Consider the following 23752-nt stretch of genomic DNA (forward strand, 5'->3'; position numbering starts at 1 on the left):
GTCTGGGGTGCTGGGTTTCTTTTTATACACAGACACTAATTATCTGATCATTTACTGAGCACAGGTGAGGATGTAAACTAGGATTGGGTGCATTATATGACCAGGCGACAAAACTTTTGTCTTGACAAAATTTGACCACTCTGTGTCTATTAACTGATCAATATTTCTGCATTGATGCCAATTTATTTTCTTAACCTAAACCACATTTCGGAGGGTTTCAGCTTTCAAAATAATAATTTATACAACCAATGGATGAATTTAACGTCAGGTTATAAGCTTTTATTTACATAACATGGATAAGCGACATAACTTCTGTCAGGGAGTGTATTTATAGGAATTGTCGCAACTTGGCAAGTTATCATCTGTCCATAATATGAATGGTAACTTTCTGACTGCTTGGGTGACCAATTACTGGGACCCCATTGATCACAAGAAGATGTGCACCACATCTCTATTCACTGTGTATGAAAGTGCCAGTTTGCAGAGTAAGCACCCGACTATTTTTGACGATCCCATGGTAAATTAATGAAGCAGCACTGCATGTACACAGCCACCAGTCAATTCCAATTGGAATACAGTCCACTGTCCTCCAAGACCACTGTCAATACATAAATTGATAGGGTACGATAAATAGATTCTGGTTAGCTTTTGCACCAAAAACTCAATGTGAACACACCCTAACTTACACTGAGTTTTCAGAGCAGAAACTCTGAAAATCCTCCTAAAAACTCCAAGTTTTGAACAGTTTCAAGGTTTAACATACAGTGGCTTGCAAAAGTATTCACTCCCTTGGTTTTTTACCTATTTTGTTATTTACAAAATATTTGTGTAAAAAGATTTGTGTGTGTGATGCATCAGCACTAAACTGTCGAAGGCTACGTTCACATTTGCGTTGTGCGCCGCAGCGTCGGCGCCGCAGCGCACAACGCAAACAAAAACGCGGCAAAACGCACGCTAAAACGCTGCGTTTTGCGCCGCATGCGTCCTTTTTGGCCGAAAGTTGGACGCAAAAAAAAATGCAACTTGAAGCGTTTCTTGCGTCCAACGCTTGCAGGCATGCGGCGCAAAACGCAGCACAACGCATGTCCATGCGCCCCCATGTTAAATATAGGGGCGCATGACGCATGCGGCGACGCTGCGGCGCCCGACGCTGCGGCGCTGACCGCAAATGTGAACGTAGCCTAAATTGGTGAAGTGAAGTGAGTGAAAAATAAAGGCATAAATTAAATTTATGGGATCAAATGACAAAAAAATGGCATGTGCATGTGTATTCACCCCTTTTGCGATGAAGTCCTTAAAAATTCTAGTGATTGCAATTACCTTCATAAGTCAAATGCTTAGTGAAAAGTTTACCTGTGTGAAAGCTAAATATCAAATGGTCTGTCAGTCTTTACACACCTTTTCTGAAAGGCATTATAATGAAGCTGCAACACCATTAAGCAAGAGGCACCGCTAACCAAACACCATGAAGACCAAGGAGATCTCCAAACAAGTCAGGGACAAAGATGAGAAGGGCAAGTCAGGGTTGGTTTGTTTTTTGTTTTTTTAAAAATATCCCAATCTCTGGTGATCCCCCAGAGCACCATCATATCCATTATCATCAAATAGAAAGAACATGGTAACACAACAAACCTGCCAAGAGAGGGCCGCTCATCAAAACTCTCAGCCTGGGCAAGGAGAGCATTAATCAGAGAGGCAGCACAAAGACCCAAGGTAACCCTGAAGGAGCTGCAGAGTTCCCAAGCAGAGACTGGAGTATCTGTCCATATGACCACAATAAGCTGTACACTCCATAATGGTGGCCTTTACAGAAGAGTGAGCAGAAAAAAAGCCTTTATAAACAAGCAAAAATTGTTAGGCTTGTTTTGAGTTTGCCAAAAGACATGTGGGATTCATCCCAAATGTATGGAGGAAGGTGCTATGGTCAGAAGAGACCAAAATTGCAGTTTTTGGCCACCAAGGTAAATGTTATGTATGGCGCCAAACCAACACAGCTCATCACCCCAAGATCACAATCTGGTGGCAACATCATGCTGTGGGGAGGTTTTTCGGCAGCAGGGACAGGAAAAATGGTCTAAGTCAAGGGGTAGATAGATGGTGCGAAATGGGATATTCTTAAGCAAAACATGTTACAGTCTGTCAGTGATTTGATACTGGGTTGGAGGTTCACCTTCCAACAACACAATGATCTAAAACAAACTGCTAAAGCAACACTCGAGTTGTTTAAGGGGAACATGTAAGTGTTTTGGAGTTGCCTAGTCAAAGCCCAGACCGTAATCCAATTGAGAATCTGTGGTCAGACTTAAAGATTGTTGTTCACTACAGTAGAAGAAACCATCTAACTTGAAGGAGCTGGAGCAGTTTTACCTTAAGGAATGGGATAAAAATATCCTGTTTTACTCACCTATTCATGACAGGAAGTTTCTGCTTCAAAGGAGGTTGGAGTGTCAGCTCTTCTCCAGTTATAATTAATTTTCTATCTTACCCATATGTTCACTGTTAGGGGGACACTGTTAGGGGGACATGTCCCCTCCTTGGTGATGTATTATGGATTTTAATTTTCGTCTATGACAGTGCTCATTACAAGCCCCATGAATAAAAACATCTCCCATGCTGTGCTCCTGAATAAATAATTCCCCCTCACTGTGCTTCCTGCACAAAATATGGCCTTCTTTCTTTTACATACATTGCCTCCACGCTATCCCCCTTTCTAAATTATAACCACCACACTGTCCTCCCTTATAAATTATAACCACACTGTCCCTTATGAACGAATCACCACCCTGTCTTCCCTTATGAATGATAACTGCCATGCTTTCCTTACTTATGAACTATGGCCTCCACACTGCCCTCCCACATGCTATCCCCATCTTCAGTGACCCCCCCACGCTGCTACCACTCCATACTGTTCCCCCCACAATTCCCCTCTCCATAATGTAGCCCCAGTCTGCCCCTATCAATAATGCGCCCCAACACTTCATAATGCTCCCCCATGCTGCTCCTCTCTATACTGTCCCCCACCACACTGCCCCTCTCCATACTGTTGCACCATACTGTTCTTCTTCATATCACCAGATTTCCTTCATTATAATATTTTGTGTGTGGCACATATCTCGGCACGGAGCTTTCCTGATGCTGCGCCGCTATAGAATAACGTCATGAGCTGGCACCGGTACAAAGACGTCATCGTGCTAACATGTACGCAATGGCATACCAGAAGTGGAGCCTCGGGGCCCACAGCAGAGTGCCAGGGAAACGGGAGCGAGATGAGTATGTCTGTATGTAGTTTTTTTATTAATATGTGTATGGGTTGTGAGGGCTACTGTATATAGGAGGCTATGCGCAGGCTTACACTGTATATAGGAGGTCATATATGGGTTCATGATAATGTTTGTAAAGCTCTGCGGAATAAGATAGCGCTATATAAGCAAAGCATAATGTATATACAGTATTTTTTTTTTTCGAGGCTATGTGCAGACACACTGTATAAAGGAAGCTATATAGGGGCTCATACTGGATATATTAGGCTATGTGCAGGCTTATACTGTATATAGGAGGCTATATGGGGCTGACATATAAGGCTATGTGCAGGCTCAAACTGTGCATAGGAGGCTATATAGGGGCTCATACTATATATAGGAGGCTATGTGCAGGCTCATACTGTATATATGAAGCTATATAGTGGCTCATACTGTATATAGGGAGGCTATGCGCATGCTCATACTGCATATAGGAGGCTATATCGGGGCTCATACTGTATATTGGAATCTATGTGCGAGCTCATACTGTAAATAAGCTATATGGGGGCTCATACTGTATCTAGGGAGCTATGTGCGTGCTCATACTGTAAATAGGAGGCTATATGGGGGCTTATACTGTGTATGAGGAGCTATGTGGGGCTTATACTTTATATATAGAGTTATGTGAGTGATCATAATGTAGCTACAGTATACGGGGGCTCATACTGTATATAGGGAGCTATGTGAGCCTTATACTGTATATAGCTAGCTATGTGGGAGCTCATACTGTATGTAGGGGCTGTGTGTGGACTCATATTGTATGTAGGGGCTATGTGTGGATTCATACAGTATGTAGGGGGCTGTGTGTGGTTGCTCATACTGTATGTATAGGGATCTGCGGGGGTTAATATTGTATATAGGGAGGCTGTGTGTGGGCTCATATTCTGTGTGTAGGAGGTTTTGTGGCAGCTCATACTGTATGTAAGACGGTGTGTGATGGCTCATATTGTATATAGGGGGCTATGTGGGGGCATATTGCCTTGGTCTGTGAGCTGTTATCCTTATTGCAGTGTGGTTGGTCTCCTTTTCTTGTCCTGATTGAAGTAATTCCCTGATAAAACCCTGAATCAACAAAAGAGGGGGGAAATGTGTCCGAAGTAGATTTCATTAAGCTAAGTACACAACTGTTCAAGAGTCCGACATATATGGTCATACATATATATATTCCGTCGGTTTATTAGACATGTGGCATAAACCAACTCAAAGTGTAAATAAACACAGCCCTTCGGACAAAAGCAGGACAAGCAAAACAAAATGGTATGCAGTCTCTGCATCTGCTGGGATCCGCCCACTCAGCATAATAATCCTCACTGGCTCAGTTTTCCCTTCCCTGGACACAAAACACTGGAGTTCCTGTCTTCAGCCTTACTGAACACTGATTGCCTCTGGAGGCCAACTATTTAAACCCCAGACCACACCCTGGGGTGGAGATAAGGTGGACAACCTCCCACCCACTCCATGGTTGTCCACAAAAACTCAGCCCTTAAAATGGTCTATTAACCCCTTTAACACATAGTGTGCTAGAGGAAACTTATGGGTTTCAAGCACTGAAGCGCTAATAAACTCAGTGAAACGTATCTATCCTCCAGCACTTTGCCAGTGACATTGTTACATATCCCCTCTGTCTGCCCAAAGCATTTTGGCACCTTCACTCACTAAGCAGGGAAGTCTGAATAGGGCATCTGTGTTACCATGTAGATTCCCTGGTCTAGGCTCGACATGGAAGATGAAGTCCTGGAAACCACCTAGTCACCTGGGCATTCTTCCCGTTTCTTTCCCTCATCCATCTCAGAGGTGCATGGTCTGACACTAACCTGAACTTCTGACGTAACAGGTAGTACCTCAGCGTGTCAATTGCCCATTTTATGGCTAAGCACTCTTTCTCTACGATGGCATAATTTTTTTTCACAGGAGTAGAGTTTCCTACTCCGGTATAGGACCTGCATCTACCTGCATAACTATTAAAGACTTACTAAATATGCAACAATTTTTTTTTTCCTTTTGAGGAGGGAAGGCAAGAAGGGGTGAACCCATTTATTTAGGTTATACATTGAACAATAGTTATTAGTTATTTATCTTTATTTCCAAGAGAGTCCTAAAAAGCGTTAGAAGAATATGAGAATGTAAAAAGCAGTGCACATGGCTGCTCCACTTTGTCATGGTCTTTAAATTGAGTGCGTGAAGACAGCAAGCAAGCCTGCGAGGAGTTAATGCAAGACTTCAGATTAATTTCCAAGGTCAAATCTATCCCAGTGCTATTGAAAACATTAATGTTGTCGAGAGGAGAAACTGCTTGAGAGAATGGGAAAGCTGGAATGGGACTTTTTTGACAAGCTCCAGAGCCCTGGGAGTGCTAGCGGATTCACACTCTCACACTGCATTAGTTTTTAATTAAGCTTTTAAGGTCACTGCCAACAAATGGGGCATTGGTTCCAAAGGAAAAAAAAAAATAAAACAAAAAAGAGCTAAATTGTTTCATATCGGTGAAATGAAACCAGAAAGTTAAAGCCGAAGCCCCCAATCAAACGTAATTGTGATGATCAAATTTTATGAGTCAGTGCTTTTAATTCCTTTTTTTCTGGATAACCAACATAAATGCTGCACAGAGAGAGACCAATTCAGAAGCCTTTAAATGGGCACATTTGTAAGCACCATTTGCTGGTGAGCAATATATGTCAGAAGCAGAATATCTTATTGTCGATGTGTAAATTCTCCAAATATTATAGATATATAATGTCCATATTTAGTACTAAAAATTCGGTAAATGTAGTTCATCTCAGTATTCTACAGTTCCATATATCACATTTATGAGGGTCCTCAGAATCTGATACCTATTTTTATGAAGTAGACATTATGTTTCAGAAAGTAATAATCTTTTAAATACACTTACCATGGCAATTTTCTGCCATTGTCATGCCACAGCTAGCTGGGTTCTCCACCAGTCCTGACTTGGTGATGGTTGGTCTTCATAGTGACATCAAAACTGTATCCAGAGATTAGTCACCAAAGTCATGTGATGTCATCGATAGTCACGTCACATCATCAGCATAGACAACACGTCATGACCCGGCCACTCACATGCAGAGGACCTCCTGGGGACCCAGAGAGACTTGGGAATGTGAAGTCATTTTTGTAGTTAGAATGTTTGTGAGTTTATTATTTTTGGATTTGGAATCCATACAAGTTTAGTGTGAAGGATTGTAAAACTACTGTAAAATTGTCAACAGCTCTTGGCATTGGAGCATAATTTCTTCTGTTTCTTTTATCATGGCTACTTTCTTTTGAATAGTACGCCGGAACTTCTGAAACCTCTTTTAATTAGGTTGTCTAGTATTAGAAGAAACAACCTATTTGTATTCTACAAACAGTACAGTGCCCGGTATTGCAACTCATCCCAAGGTAAAGTGGTTATCTGGTGCCATCCAGTGCCACTCACATCATAAGTCGGTAGTGCCGATGATGTTTCAACCCCAAATGCCTGGCGATATGCGCACATGATCATGCAGGTATTGTTCACGTAGTAGTCTAACGAGAAGGAGACATACACGATACCTGCAGAACAAGCACATGTCTCAGAAGGTGTGCGATTTAGTAATATCATCGGCACCGCTCAACTCCAATGCAAAAGTGAGCAGCACTAGATGCCAATATTGAAAATGATCCCTTATTCTCCAGCGACCCTACGTCCAGTCTGAATGGTGCCCGTGCTCAACCTCCCGTCCATTAATTATGGGACTGCAGGAGAGAGGTGAATCGAGCGCTCAGCTATTTCCAGACATCCCAAAAGCTATGAATGAATAACGCTAAGGTGCAAATGCTTGATCTTCACTCCATTCAGATAGGACTCTACAGATCCTATTCTCAGAATTGTTGGATTCCCAGCGGTTTGACCCACAGCAGTCAGGAAGTTATTCCATATCATTGAATGTGGGACATCAATCTTAGGAAAACCATTTTAGTTAAATTCGGTTAAGATGCAAGGTTTTTTTTTCTTTTTCAAATATCATACAACCTGGAATATTTCAATCTGGAAACTAAAACAGTAATTACGGAATTAAAAAAGATAAGACAATAAACTTAACTCAGACATTACCTATTGTGAATATACTAATGAGGCAGAAAACTGGCAATAAGAACACCAGACATTCAGAGCTGCAATAATCTGGTAGAAATGTTGATGTAAAATCCTTAAAAAATGCTGCATTGTAGAGACATTAAGAAAACATACTGATTAACTAGTCATTAAACTGTGCTAAATCAAGAAGTGTCCTTGTGATTTTTTTTTTAAAGATATTTCACCTTTATTTAAACATATACAAATATACATACAAACATTAAAATAGTGTCTTTAACCAAAAACAATTATCCACAGCGAGGTCAGCTACAGCACATACCATAAATATCCAAAGATATAGCCGGTAAATTTGCAAATTCTTTTATGCTCCTAATTAGATAAATATGAAATGCTGGCTAAGGATACATACAATCATTCACATCGTATCCTTACTCAAGGCTTATAAATTATATGGGACTGTCCCTGTTTAACTAGAATTATAATCTAAAGTCCAAATGCGTAGATATTGCAAGTACCAAAAGCCATATTGCATATGTATGAATTAATCTAGAGGAACAATCCCCAGTGGCTAAAAAAGGAACATATATCTAAAATGCATATGCATGATATACGTAACATCAGTAAACCAGCAGCTGAACCATGTGAGCAGTATTCTTAGAGTTCCAACAAACATATACATATTACCTGGATCTGTATGTTGCTTCACGTGTATGGTGCCAAGTGACACGCTGTACCTCACAAAACCCCGACGCACATTTCGCGAGTGCTTCTTCCAGGGGGCGTGAAGCAACATACAGATCAAGGTAATATGTATTGATTAGGGGTAGCAAATCTTTACTTTGAGTAAGGGTACCGTCACACAGTGGCATTTTCATCGCTACGACGGCACGATTCGTGACGTTCTAGCGATATCGTTAAGATATCGTTGTGTCTGACACGCTACTGCGATCCGGAACCCTGCTGAGAATCGTACGTCGTAGCAGATCGTTTGAAACTTTCTTTCGTCGTCTAGTGTCCCGCTGTGGCGGCATGATTGCATCGTGTGACACAGGTTGTATACGATGTGCGCACAGTAACCAACGGCTTCTACATCACAAATACGTCATGAAATTATCGCTCCAGCGCCGTGTATTGCAACGTGTGACCGCAGTCTACGACGCTGGAGCGATAATCATACGACGCTGCAACGTCACGAATCGTGCCGTCGTAGCGATGAAAATGCCACTGTGTGACGGTACCCTAAATTGCAAGATGCAGTCTGTTTGAGAAACGATGTGGTGTTTGTAGGAACTCTATGAATACTGCTCACATGGCTTTTGGTACTAGCAATATCTACGCATTTGCACTTTAGATTATAATTCTAGTTAAACAGGGACAGTCCCATATAATTTATAAGCCATGAGTAAGGGTACCGTCACACAGTGAAATTTCCATCGCTGCGACGGCACGATTCGTGACGTCGCAGCGTCGTATGAATATCGCTCCAGCGTCGTAGACTGCGGTCACACTTTGCAATCACGGCGCTGGAGCGATGCCGAAGTCCCCGGGTAACCAGGGTAAACATCGGGTTACTAAGCGCAGGGCCGCGCTTAGTAACCCGATGTTTACCCTGGTTACCAGCGTTAACGTAAAAAAAACAAACAGTACATACTCACATTCCGGTGTCTGTCCCCGGCGTTCTGCTTCTCTCCACTGTGTAAGCGCCATAGCCGGAAAGCAGAGCGGTGACGTCACCGCGTCACCGCTGTGCTCGCTTTCCGGCCGGCAGGCGCTCACAGTGCAGAGAAGCTGAGACGCCGGAGGACAGACACCGGAATGTAAGTATGTACTGTTTGTTTTTTTTACGTTTACGCTTGTAACCAGGGTAAACATCGGGTTACTAAGCGCGGCCCTGCGCTTAGTTACCCGATGTTTACCCTGGTTACAAGCGAACACATCGCTGGATCGGTGTCACACACAACGATCCAGCGATGTCAGCGGGTGATCAAGCGACGAAAGAAAGTTCCAAACGATCTGCTACGACGTACGAGTCTCAGCGTGATGTCTGATCGCAGTAGCGTGTCAGACACAGCGATATCGTAACGATATCGCTAGAACGTCACGAATCGTACCGTCGTAGCGATGGAAATTTCACTGTGTGACGGTACCCTAAGGATACGATGTGAATGATTGTATGTATCATTAGCCAGCATTTCATATATATCTAATTAGGAGCATAAAAGAATTTGCAAATTTACCTGCTATATCTTTGGATATTTATGGTATGTGCTGTTAGCTGACCTCGCTGTGGATAATTGTTTTTGGTTAGAGGCACTATTTTAATGTTTGTATGTATATTTGAGGATATGAAAAAGTCAGTTGCCAAAATTTAAATTTTATTTGTAGGAAAAGGAATATCACTTGACCAAACATACAAAATGAGCCAACGTTTCGGCCACATTAGGCCTTTATCAAGGCAGTTATCTACAAAATAATAATAATAATATAAAATAAAAAAATAATTAGTACAAGTTGATCAGACAAAAAATGTTGGTCAAATAAATAAACAATGATAAATAACAGAAGAGAAGGTATCATCGACTACACAATGACATGGTGATCTCTATAACACACCATACATAAATACGTGTATTAACATGAGCATGTATGCATAAACCTAATATAAAGACATCGCTTTACATAAATAGAGATGTTGCATCATATATATAGAAGGGGCAAAATCACCCCAAAGGAAGTTTCAAATCACTATAGGAAAAACAACAATAATTACATATAAAGTCCCAGTCCCAGAAACAGCAATATGTGGTGACTGAAATATCCAAGTGTGTCTATATTTTTCATATCCTCGGATTGATCTATTTAAGTATACTATTTTTTTATGATGACTTAATTATACTAGTGACTGCGATACCCTTGATCTATTACCATGTATGTATATTTGTATATGTTTAAATAAAGGTGAAATATCTTCTATTAAAAAAAAAACACGAGGACACGTCTTGTTTAACGCAGTTTAATGACTAGTTAATGAGTATGTTTTCGTATTTAGTGAAGTGTTGCCCACCCCAGGTGTAGGAGAATGGGCTTGAGTTATATGCTTATCAATTGTAGAGGCATTGTAAAGACCTGCAATATATTAGAAGTATGATGAACCGAACTGATGGTCTACTGGACTCTGTACAATAATGTTTTATTAACTTCTTAAAGTTTGCTAGGTCACAGCTGCACAGGGATCATTGAGACCACAGTTGGGTTTCCATTGACATCTATCCCCCTGAACCAAAACCCTAGATACGCCTCTGGGTGGAACATCATGCAGGGGGTCATTATTATTTATTTTTAGAGCACCATTGATTCCATGGTGCTGTACATGAGGAGGGGTTACATACATGATGTACATGAGGAGGGGAGAGAACCCTACCCTTTTGACCTTACATTCTACAGGGCAATGGGGAAGGAGACAGTAGGTTGGGGTGTTGCAGCAGCTCTGGTGTTGGTGAGGTGGCAGTGGGGTCATTGCAGGATGTAAGCTGTTCTGAAGACATGAGTTTTCAAGTTCCGCTTGAAAGTTCTGAGTGTAGGGGATAATCGGATGTGTTGGGCCACTGAATTCTACAGAATGGGGGATACTCAGTAGAAATTTTGTACAGTAGGTGATTGCATGAGGAATGTACAATTGTGGAGGATAGAAGAACATCTTGGGAGGAGCAGAGATTACGTAGTGGGAGGTATCAGGAGATAAATTCATAGATATATAGGGGAGACAGACTATGGAAAGTTTGGTAGGTCAGTGTTACTAGCTAGAAGTGGATGTGTTGTGCAATTAGGAAACAATGAAGGGATTTGCAGAGGGGACAAGCTGAGGAGTAACAAGGACAGAAGTAGATTAGTATGGCAGCAGAGTTACAGACTGACTAGAGAGGTGTGATGGTACAGTGGGGGATGATGAGATTCTAGACCCCATTTGAAGTCTAGGCCATCCAAGTGACTTTGGCAGTTTGGAGAAAGAGGTGGTTGTCATGCTGCCCCAGCTGCACAGCTACCAAGGGAGCAGTGTGTAAAAGCACCGAGGTGGGCTCCTAGCCATTAAGTTGGCTGCTACTGTGCACCGAGGCCGGCCCCTAGCCTTTTCTCTCTGTCCATGTTGTCTCATCCTCCGCTTCGTCTATGAATTCATCTGGTCAGAAAGTGCAGGCAGTGTGTGCGTGCTTTTGGTTTTCTCCCTCTGCTGCTGCTCACCTGGCTGTGGTGCAGCCTCACTTTCACACCTTCCTGCTCTCTTCCTCATAAGTGACGTACCCACAAGGTGGAACTCCACCTTGCATATGCTGGAGAGACTCTGCGAGCCGCAGCAGGTGATAGTGGAGCTTTTTAGAAACAGTATCGTATTGGTATTGCTAGGGGGAACAATATTTCACCTACACATTTGTTGAGTGCTATCCCTTGGTTCAGAGAAAGATTTGTACATATCAATCCATTGTTTGGAATTGAAATGGATACTGTCCAATCTCTGCAATACTTGTGCTATGTGCTATAAGTTAGTCTTGCAGAGGATAAATCAGATAAGTCATCAAACTATTTAATAAGGCAGGTAATATCTCCCTAATTGCCCACTGGGTAAATGTAGTGGCAGCTGGGCCAAAGGCGGAAAGCGTTTTGGCGCATGTTCTACCCACCACGAGTTTTGCTGGATATTTCTCTGACCATGTTGCCTCCTCATTCTCCACTGCATTCTCATCTGTTCAACATAACACCTGCATGACCAACTTCAGCACAGCCAGGGGGAAACTACAGCAGGCTGTTCTCAAAATCATCTGTTTGTGGGAAAAATCCCACAACACGCAGGAGCTGTCAGTGGGATTCAGCAACAGATGGAAGTGTGGTTGTGCCGTTAAATCTCGAGCCCAGCTTGGTGCTGTGTGATAAAGGGTAAAATCTTCTAGCAGCTCTGGGCCTAGCCGGTTTGACTCACATTTCTTGTCTGGCGCATGTGCTGAATTTGGTAGTGAAGAAAAAACTTACTGTAAAATTACACAGATATGTCAGAGCTGCTGCTGAAAGTGTAGGCCGTCTATGCGCGTCTACGGCGTTTTCACCCTGATGCTGCTCGCCTCTCTGCGCCACAGCTTCACTTCTGCCTTTCCGCTCACTGCCTCATATGCAACATACCCACAAGGTGGAACTCCACCTCGTATTTGCTGGAAAGACTGTGCGAGCAGCAGTACACGATAGAGAAGTTTGAGCTGCAGAGAACACGGGTGAGTCGATCTGCGGAACAACACCACTTCAAGACCAGTGAGTGAACCTCCATGCAGGATGTGTGTGCTGTGCTGCTTTGAGTACTGCATGAACATTGCCAGCGCTGATGACGCCATCATCAGCATTACTATCCTACTTCTATGCCTCCTAAAAAAAAAAAAGCTTCAGGCGATGATAGATGAGGTGGTGGCACAGGAGGAAAAGGAGGAGGAGGAGAAACAGGGACCATTCACACCATTGATGCATAGGAGGATTAAATCGTCAATGTAGCTGGGGCACAGGCAGCACCTCGGAAGGGATGGTTTGAATGGCAGAAATGTGGAAAACCTTACTTGGCATATTGCAAAATCCAGCATTACCATCAGATATGGTCCCTATTTTGGCCCAGTACAAATAGATGTTTTCTGTTGCAGTACAAACAGAGACCTTTTGGCACTGTACTCCCAACGGCTTTTGGTAAAGTAGAAACAGGCTTTTTGGCACAGTACAAAGAGGCTTTTTGGCCCACAAAAAGGAAACACACAGCTGCATACTAGAATTTTTCTTTTAGACAAACCACTCACAAAAAGACGGCTACAGAGTAGAATTTTTGTTTTAAAAACACTACTCGTATAGACACAGCAGAGGAATAAAATATATTTTTCTGCCCACAAATGGAAAAGAGATGGCTACACGGTTGAATTTTGTTTAGATACACTACTCACAAAAAACAGCTGCAGAGTATACATTTTTTTAGAAACCCTCCTTGTATACACACAGTAGTACAAAAAAACAATTTTTTCGGCCCACAAGTAGAAAATAGATGTAGAGTACAATTTTTAAAAGAAACCCTAATCCTAAAAACACAGCTGCAGACTAGAATTTTTTTTTAGAAACAATGCTCGTATAGACTTAGTGGTACAGTAAAATTATTTGCTTGGCCTACAATTGGCAAAGAGACAGCTGCTGAGATTTATTTATTTGCCACTCTACTAGAAAAACATAGTGGTCCAGAAAAATTATTTCTTTGGCCTATAAATGGCAATGCAATGGCTGATGCCAATTATTTATTTGCAACACTGCTTGAAAACACACCAGTCCAGAAAAATTATTTCTTTGGCCTACTACTGGCAACACGATGTCTGATGCCAATTATTTATTTCCCAGACTACTAGAAAACAAACACCAGTCCAGAAAAGTTATTTATTTGGCTTAGAAATGGCAACAAGATGGCTGATACCAATGATTTATGTCTCAGACTACTAGAAAACACAGTTGCTTAAAGGAACAGTGGCGTGGTTATAGATCATTAAGGCAGACAGTGTGGAGGCCAAATACCATAGGAGGCTTATTTAGCCTTATTTAGTGCAAATACATCACTATAACTGCCATCAACAGGCCTGGACTGCTAATCTGCCCTACCTGGCACCTGCCACAGGGCCATGGTATGGCACTGTTTGGGGGGCCGCAAGCCCATTTTTATGGCTGCCAGCACCTTTAATTTGCCGGGTGCCTCCTCTGGTGGTTTGGCATTACTGGGGAGTCGGTTGGGCGGGCGCGGGAACAAGGGCGCACCTATAATGAGGCCAGTTGAGCACTTTGCCTCAGGCGGCAGTAAAGTCCTGAGGCACCACCCCCTGCAGTCAGATAACTTGGTGCCCTGCTCCTGCGTGCTTTCCTGTGTGTTGTCAGTGAGACAGAAGAGCAAGCTGTGGTCAGGACTTGGGAGGGAGGAGGCTGCCTGGTTGCACTTTCACTTTCAATACAGCAGCAATTGACTCTGCCTCCTCTGCATCTGCCCCCTCCAGCTAGGGAGTGTGAATGATTGGTCCATCTCTGAGTCATTCTACCTCTCTGCATCAAGTGACTGTGTCTGTGTTCATCAGACTCTAGGTGCTGTATGGGGGTGCTATGCTGTATATAGGGGTGCTGTGGTGTATATGGGGGGTGCTGTGCTGTATGTGGGGGTACTGTATGTGGGGGGTGCTGTGCTGTATTTGGGGGGTGCTGTGCTGTATTTGAGGGGTCCTGTGATGTATATGCGGGGTCCTGTGCTGTATATAGGGGTCATGTGCTGTATATGTGGGGTGCTGTATTGTATACAGGGGTGCTGTATGGTATATAGGGGTGCTGTATATGGGGATGCTGTGCTGTATATGGGGGTGCTGTGTTGTGTTTGAGGGTGCTGTGTTGCATATAGGGGGTGCTGTGATGTATTTAGGGGTACTGTGCTGCATATAGGGGTGCTGTGCTGTATATGGGGGTAGTGCTGTATTGTACATGGGGTTCTGTATAGTATATGGAGGGTTATGGGGGATGCATTATAGTATATGGAGGGCTATGGGGATGCATTATAGTATTTGCAGGGCTATGGATGGTGCATTATAATATAAGGAGGACTCTGGGGTTGCCTTATAATATATGGAGGATTATGGGGTGCATTGTAATATATGGAGGGCTATGAGGATGCATTGCAATATATGGAGAATTATAGGGTGCATTTTCTATGGAGGTGCATTATATTGGAGGACTATGGGTGTGCATTATAATATATGGAACCAATTATACTACATGGAAACCATTATATTTCTAGGGCTCTGTGGGGGCATGATAATACTTGGAGGGCTATGAGGGCACTGCCCGCATCTCCATCTTGGGAAGTTCTCTGCACCCAGCTTGTGCATAGTATTAGATGGCCATGGTAAGTTGCTTTTTGAATTTTTTCTGTGGTTTAATAATGAGGGCTATGAGGAAACCTTTATACTTTATGGAGGGTGATTTGAGGGCTGCGTTGGAGGCCATTATACAGTGTGAAGAGATGTAGGGGCCATTATACTGTATGTGGGTCCATTATACTACATGGAGGGCTGTGTGGGGGTCACAGTTGGGAATCACACTGTGCCGGAGGAGTTGACAGGGAGTACAGTAGGGTAGTAGGGTCATCATGCTGTTTGTGTGGAGGGTCCTGTGGAGCAATTCACTGTGGGGGAATCAGTGTTTTTGGGACACTTTTGTTGGCATCACACTTTATAGGGGCAATGAAAGAATGAAAGAGGATTCTAGGGGCTTCAATAGGAGAAAAATAACTTTGTAACGGCAGCAAAGATGTGAGATATTATCTGACCCAGCCAAATATTTTTTTTTTGAGGGGGGGAACAATTAGAATTTCTGCTATGGGGCCCCATGACTTCTATGTACGTTCCTGGTGCAGGATGCATTGTCCCTTTCACATATGCCTCTCCTGCAGGACTGATTGCCTATCACTTACACACCAGGTCCATTGCTGCCCCTCGGTACATACAGTCATTCCAGCCATGTTCCACCCGAGCGGCGGTTGGTCGGTGGAGCTCGTCCCCCTTCCTGCTCCCACATCCCTTGGTAAACCCCATTGGGGGGACAGCTCCGGACAGCCCTGTGTGTGGTGCTTGTGATTAGCTAAGCATTTTGGGAGAAGGAGGCGTGGTCTGTTGGGGAAGATGCGCCATTTTACCAGGTTAGTTCAGTGGCAGCTTGTTAATGCTCAGACTGCAGGTTGTTGCATGTGGTGGGTGGTCGATGCTGCATGGTGGACATGTCTGACTGGTCAGTGACAAGCAGCGGCCGCATTGGAGCTGCCCAGAGTTTTGTAGGCGTGTGTCAGAGATAATAGTTTGGCAATCAGTGCTGCCTCATGTGCTCTAAGGATGCAGGACTGTGTTTGCCTACAGGACCACAGCTCTGCCAGCCATCACTGTGTATCTGTATGTTTGTGCCAGGCCTGCCATCGCCATTAATGATCCTTGTTCTGGATTCTTCTGTGTGGTTCTTGTATGTGTGTGTGATTGCGCTGACATACTTAAGTTTGAGGGGGTGCCGCTTTGAAGTTCGCCTCAGGCAGCAGAGAGGCTAGGTTCACCCCTGCGCGGGAATGCACGTATTGTTCATCATCTGAACGCTGCGCCGCACATGTGGCTGGAGCCTGGAACGAGCAATCATACTATATGGGCCAGGGCCATTATTTGTGGGGCTATCATACTATATGGGCCATTATTTGTGGGGCCATTATACTATATAGGCCAGGGCCATTATTTGTGGGGCCATCATACTATATGGGCCAGGGCCATTATTTGTGGGGCCATCATACCATATGGGCCAGGTCCATTATTTGTTAGGCCATCATACTATATCAGCCATTATTTGTGGGGCCATCATACTATATGGGCCAGGGCTATTATTTGTGGGGCCACCATACTATATGGGCCAGGGCCATTATTTGTGGGGACATCATATTATATGGGCCATTATTCATGGATCCATTATATTATATGAACCAGGGCCATTATTTTTAGAGCCATCATACTATATGGGCCATTATTTGTGGGGCCATCATACTATATGGGCCAGGGCCATTTTTTTGTGGGGCCATCATACTATATGAGCCATTATATGTGGGGCCATCATACTATTCGGGCCATTATATACATCTAATATTAACCCCTGGAAATGATGCCTTTGAATTGTGTACATATGGTCACAGCTATATACACCTTAGCATCTATTACAGGACTCATATGAAAATATAATTCAACGCAATATGAGATTGGAAACGTAAAAATAGGTGCACACAGAACTGAATAAACCAGACAACTCTTTATTCAATAATTAAAAATTACAATCTTTAAAACATGTGGACCAATAATGTTAGATAGTGAGCCAAAAATGTAATGTGGCACCACAGCTTGGCGATACTCCCCAAGGCAAAATCCCTTGAGGTGCGCTTGCCCAACCTTTGCTCTATTCAGATGAGATTCTATAGAGTCCTGGTCATATGTAACACAATCCAGAAGAGGATATGAGGAGACCAGTCGGGGACATGGGGTACAGGCCTAGTGAACAGCAGGTGAGATTATAATAATTATTATTTTTTATTTCAGACCATGGGCCAATCTGATGTAAATATTTGGAACGGAGCAGCACAGCGCAGCGCCATTCGATGTTTAGCAGCTGCTGCCAGGTCCTGCAGATTAGCTCCTATTTAAAAGAACAGGAGCTGCTCTGCCGTACCTGGCAGCAGCCATTACTCTTTCCCATGTGCTGTCCATTGCATCTCCAGTGTTTACATCCAGCCACCTCTGGAATAAATAACAGATGTTTTGTCTTAAAACATTAAGGCTATGTGCACACTTTGCGGGGTCCTCTGCGGGTTCTCCCGCAGCGGATTTGATAAATCTGCAGGGCAAAACCGCTGCGGTTATCCCTGCAGATTTATTGTAAAAGCAATGGAAACTGCTGCGGACCCGCAGCTGCAGAAACGCTGCGGTTCCGCGGTAAAAACCGCTATGTGTGCACATAGCCTAAAACAGATTTTTTTAAAATATACACTGCTCAAAAAAATAAAGGGAACACTAAAATCCCACATCCTAGATATCACTGAATGAAATATTCCAGTTGTAAATCTTTATTCATTACATAGTGGAATGTGTTGAGAACAATAAAACCTAAAAATGATCAACGTAAATCACAACTAATATCCCACGGAGGCCTGGAGTTGGAATGATGCTCAATATCAAAGTGGAAAATGAAGTTACAGGCTGATCCAACTTCAGTGGAAATGCCTCAAGACAAGGAAATGATGCTCAGCAGTGTGTGTGGCCTCCACGTGCCTGTCTGACCTCCCTACAATGCCTTGTACATGCTCCTGATGAGGCGGCGGATGGTCTCCTGAGGGATCTCCGCCCAGACCTGGACAAAAGCACCCGCCAACTCCTGGACAGTCTGTGGTGCAACATGACGTTGGTGGATGGTGCGAGACATGATGTCCCAGATGTGTTAAATCGGATTCAGGTCTGGGAAATGGTAGGGACAGTCCATAGTTTCAATGCCTTCAACTTGCAGGAACTGCTGACACACTCCAGCCACATGAAGTCTGGCATTGTCTTGCATTAGGAGGAACCCAGGGCCAACCACACCAGCATATGGTCTCACAAGGGGACTGAGGATCTCATCTCGGTACCTATTGGCAGATAGGCTACCTCTGGTGAGCAAATGGAGGGCTGTGCGGCCCTCCAAATAAATGCCACCCCACACCATTACTGACCCACTGCCAAACCCGTCATGCTGAAGGATGTTGCAGGCAGCAGATCGCTTTCCACAGCATATCCAGACTCTGTCACATCTGTCACGTGCTCAGTGTGAACCTGATTCATCTGTGAAGAGCACAGGGCACCAGTGGCGAATTTGCCAATCCTGTTGTTCTGTGGCAAATGCCAAGTGTCCTGCACGATGTTGAGCTGTGAGCACAATCTCCATCTGTGGACGTCAGCACCCAGACCATCCTCATAGCGTCGGTTTCTAACCGTTTGTGCAGACACATGCACATTTGTGGCCTGCTGGAGGTTATTTTGCAGGGCTCTGGCAGTGCTCCTCCTGTTCCTCATTGCACAAAGGCTGAGGTAGCCGTCCTGCTCCTGGGTTGTTGCCCTCCTACGGCCCCCTCCACATCTCCTAGTGTACTTGCCTGTCTCCTGGTAGTGCCTCCAGCCTCTGGACACTACGCTGACAGACACAGCAAACCTTCTTGCCACAGCTCGCATTGATGTGCCATCCTGGATGAGCTGCACTACCTGAGCCACTTGTGTGGGTTGTAGAGTCCGTCTCATGCTACCACGAGTGTGAAAGCACAACCAACATTCAAAAGTGACCAAAACATCTGCCAGAAATCATTGGTACTGAGATGTGGTCTGTGGTCCCCACCTGCAGAACCACTCCTTTATTGAGTGTGTCTTGATAATTGCCAATAATTTCCATCTGTTGTCTTTTCCATTTGCACAACAGCATGTGAAATTAATTGTCAAACAGTGTTGCTTCCTAAGTGGACAGTTTGTTTTCACAGAAGTTTGATTTACTTGGAGTTATATTCTTTTGTTTAAGTGTTCCCTTTATTTTTTTGGGCAGTGTATGTTTCACTAGCTGATTTTAATTATTGAAAACAATAAAGATGACACATTTCCGTTTAAATAACCTCAAAGTACCTGAGGGCTAAGATCACACCGTGTACTGCTCCAATGTCTGAGGTTGGTGAGGATACATTCTTTACATACACTCACCGGCCACTTTATTAGGTACACCTGTCCAACTTCTTGTTAACACTTAATTTCTAATCAGCCAATCACATGGCGGCAACTCAGTGCATTTAGGCATGTAGACATGGTCAAGACAATCTCCTGCAGTTCAAACCGAGCATCAGTATGGGGAAGAAAGGTGATTTGAGTGCCTTTGAACGTGGCATGGTTGTTGGTGCCAGAAGGGCTGGTCTGAGTATTTCAGAAACTGCTGATCTACTGGGATTTTCACGCACAACCATCTCTAGGGTTTACAGAGAATGGTCCGAAAAAGAAAAAAAAATCCAGTGAGCGGCAGTTCTGTGGGCGGAAATGCCTTGTTGATGCCAGAGGTCAGAGGAGAATGGGCAGACTGGTTCGAGCTGATAGAAAGGCAACAGTGACTCAAATCGCCACCCGTTACAACCAAGGTAGGCCTAAGAGCATCTCTGAACGCACAGTGCGTCGAACTTTGAGGCAGATGGGCTACAGCAGCAGAAGACCACACCGGGTACCACTCCTTTCAGCTAAAAACAGGAAACTGAGGCTACAATTTGTACAAGCTCATCGAAATTGGACAGTAGAAGATTGGAAAAACGTTGCTTGGTCTGATGAGTCTCGATTTCTGCTGCGACATTCGGATGGTAGGGTCAGAATTTGGCGTAAACAACATGAAAGCATGGATCCATCCTGCCTTGTATGGAGCATCTTTGGGATGTGCAGCCGACAAATCTGCGGCAACTGTGTGATGCCATCATGTCAATATGGACCAAAATCTCTGAGGAATGCTTCCAGCACCTTGTTGAATCTATGCCACGAAGAATTGAAGCAGTTCTGAAGGCAAAAGGGGGTCCAACCCGTTACTAGCATGGTGTACCTAATAAAGTGGCCGGTGAGTGTATGTGCTGTACCTCCTAAGGTGCATGAATCATTGGGAGAAAGCTTAGGATATAGACAATGGATAATACATCAAAGATGACATGAGATTTGAATAAAATTGCTTAATTATGAGTCAGGTTATCTAAGCTACACTGATACTTTTAGCTGCATTATTTTATAGTAAATAATTAGAGAAATCTTGTCTGAACCAGAGTCCGCCCTGGGACCACACAGCTTTTACTTTATGAGCAATTGTAGTTAACATGTGCATTTAACTACTTCCCTACACTTGCTTTCTCATCATAGCCTCATACTATTTTAAAATGCTTTATACTGCAGCTCTGCTTTTTTTGGACTGACTGCTGCACAGATGTTAAAAGGGAACCTGTCACTAAATTTATGCCGAGTCAGGTGCTGACTTCGCGATTGCAGCTAAGTACGTTTTAATCCAAAGTACTCTGGTGTCAGAAAAAACTAGAAGATCCAAGCACTACAGGGAGAGTCCTGAGCGGGGACTAGAGCTGGGGTGACAGAGGCTTCAGATGTACAAATAGATCTACAGCCTCATTTGCCTATCTATTCAAACGCTGATTTCTCAGTAATGGAGGACGGACTGGCCATGTAATGATAATGCTGGACTTGTCTTTGAAAAAGGTACATGTGCATATAAATTGTTTGGGGTGTGAAATCCTGCTGACAGATTCCTTTTAACCCCTTAACCCCGGGCCATTTTCTGTTTTTGCATTTTCGTTTTTTGGTCCCCTTCTTTCCAGAGCCATAACTTTTTTATTTTTCAGTCAAAATGGCCATGTGAGGGCTTGTTTTTTGCGAGACAAGTTGTACTTATGAAAAGCACCATTTGTTTTAACATATTGTGCACTGGAAAACAGGCAAAAACTTCCAAGTGCGGTGAAATTGCAAAAAAAGTGCAATTCCACAGTTTTGTTTTTTCTTACCATGTTCACTAAATGCTAAAAGCGACCTGCCAATATGATTCTCCAAGTTATTACGAGTTCATAAACACCAAACATGTCTAGGTTCTTTTTATCTTAGTGGTGAAAAAAAAATCCAAAATTTGGTAAAAAAAAAAAAAAAAAGGAAAAAAAAAGGCACCATTTTCCAAGACCTGTAGCATCTCCATTTTTCGGGATTTGTGGCTGAATGAAGGCTTATATTTTGCGCTCTAAGATGATTTTTTTTTATTGATACCATTTTGATGTAGATACGATCTTTTGATCGCCCGTTATTGCATTTTATTGCAATATAGCTGCTACCAAAAAAATGTACCATATATGCTCGAGTATAAGCTGACCCGAGTATAAGCCAAGGCACCTAATTTTGCCATGGAAAACTGAGTAAGCTTATTGACTCGAGTATAAGCCGGGTATGTATTGTCCATTGTCCCCTCAGCCCTGTCCTATGTGTGGCTCCTCCGTCCTGCCCTGCTCTGTGTGGCTTCCCCTGTCCTGTCCTGCTCTGTGTGGCTCCCCCAGTCCCATCTTGTATGCATGGCTCGGCTTCCCCCGTCCCATCCTTGTATGCATGGCTGGGCTCCCCCGTCCCATTCTTGTATGCATGGCTCGGCTTCCTGCGTCCGATCCTTGTATGCATGGCTGGGCTCCCCCGTCCCATCCTTGTATGCATGGCTGGGCTCCCCCGTCCCATCCTTGTATGCATGGCTGGGCTCCCCCGTCCCATCCTTGTATGCATGGCTCGGCTCCCCCCATCCTCCCCCATCATACTCACCCTCCTCGCGCCGTCGTTGCACGTCCGTGCTTCTCCGTTGTCCCGATGGCAGCGCTTCCTGTGTTGAGCGGTCATGTGGTACCACTCAATAAGATAATGAATATGCGCTCCACGCCTATGGGAGTGAAGATGCTTGCATATTCATTACCTTAATGAGCGGTACCATGTGACCGCTCAGCACAGGAAGCACTGCCGGCGTCGGGAGAACGGAGATGCAGGGACATTCAGGAGCTAGGAGGGTGAGTATGATGTCACAGCCGCCGACTCCTGCCACTGCTCCATAGCTCCCCTCCCCCTCCCCCTCCCCTGCCGGCTTTCTGGACCATGACTCATGTTTTAAGCTGAGTGGGGGCATTTTCAACACAAAAAAGTGCTGAAAATCTTGGCTTATACACGAGTATATATGGTAATTCTGGCATTTTGGCTTTTTTTTCTCATTCTGTCGTTTAGCGATCAGGTTAATTCTTTTTTTATATCAGGTTATATCAGGTTTTTTCTTTTTTGATAGATTGGGAGATTCTGAATGCAATGATGCAAACATGTGTATGTTTGATTTTTTTATTGTTTTATTTTGAATGGGGCAAAGGGGGGTAATTTGAACTTATATATATATATATATATATATATATATATATATATATATATAATTTTTTTATATTTTTAAATCCATTTTTTTAAACTTTTTGCATGCTTCAGTAATCGCCATGGGAGACTAGAAGCTGCAGTTGTCCGATCGGCTCTGCTACATACAGGCAATGATCAGATCGCCTGTATGTAGCAGAAATGCTCACTTGCTATGAGCGTTAACCACCGGGTGGCGCTCATAGCAATCTGGCTATGACAACCATGGAGGTCTGCTGGAGACCTCTGGTTGTCATGCCTACCCATCGGTAACCCGCGATCACTTGACGGGGTCACCGATGGGCAGGATTTTCAGCGCACTTCCAGGAAGCACAAGTTAAATGCCGCTGTCAGAGATTGACAGCGGCATTTAATGGGTTAACAGTCGCAGATGGATGCCACCGATGCCTCTGAAGCATTCTTTTACATTTTAGACTGGTGCCATCTTAGCTGTTGACGGCGCTCTCACTGGTGGTGGTCTTCAGGAAAATGGCACTGGAGGTGGTGCATTCGAACAATGAGATCTTGGCTCAATTTTTTTTTTAATTTCTCCAGTGAATCAGGGGTAGGGGTTATCAATATACAAAAACCTATGTATGTTTAGTAATTCTTTAAAAGTACTGACCTGGAAAATCATGTTGCCAGTTCATAATTACTACACAATAAATAGTGGCATCCACTCAACCCTGAACAGCAACTCACTAGCTCCTACCATAAATCACTAGGCAGATGTGAGTTCTCCATGGGGTACAACAAAAGTACAACACAACAGATCACACAATATAAAACATGAATAAACATTATGTAACGATATA

This window comes from Ranitomeya variabilis, chromosome 3 (assembly GCF_051348905.1).
Source record: "Ranitomeya variabilis isolate aRanVar5 chromosome 3, aRanVar5.hap1, whole genome shotgun sequence".
In the NCBI taxonomy this organism is placed as follows: domain Eukaryota; kingdom Metazoa; phylum Chordata; class Amphibia; order Anura; family Dendrobatidae; genus Ranitomeya; species Ranitomeya variabilis.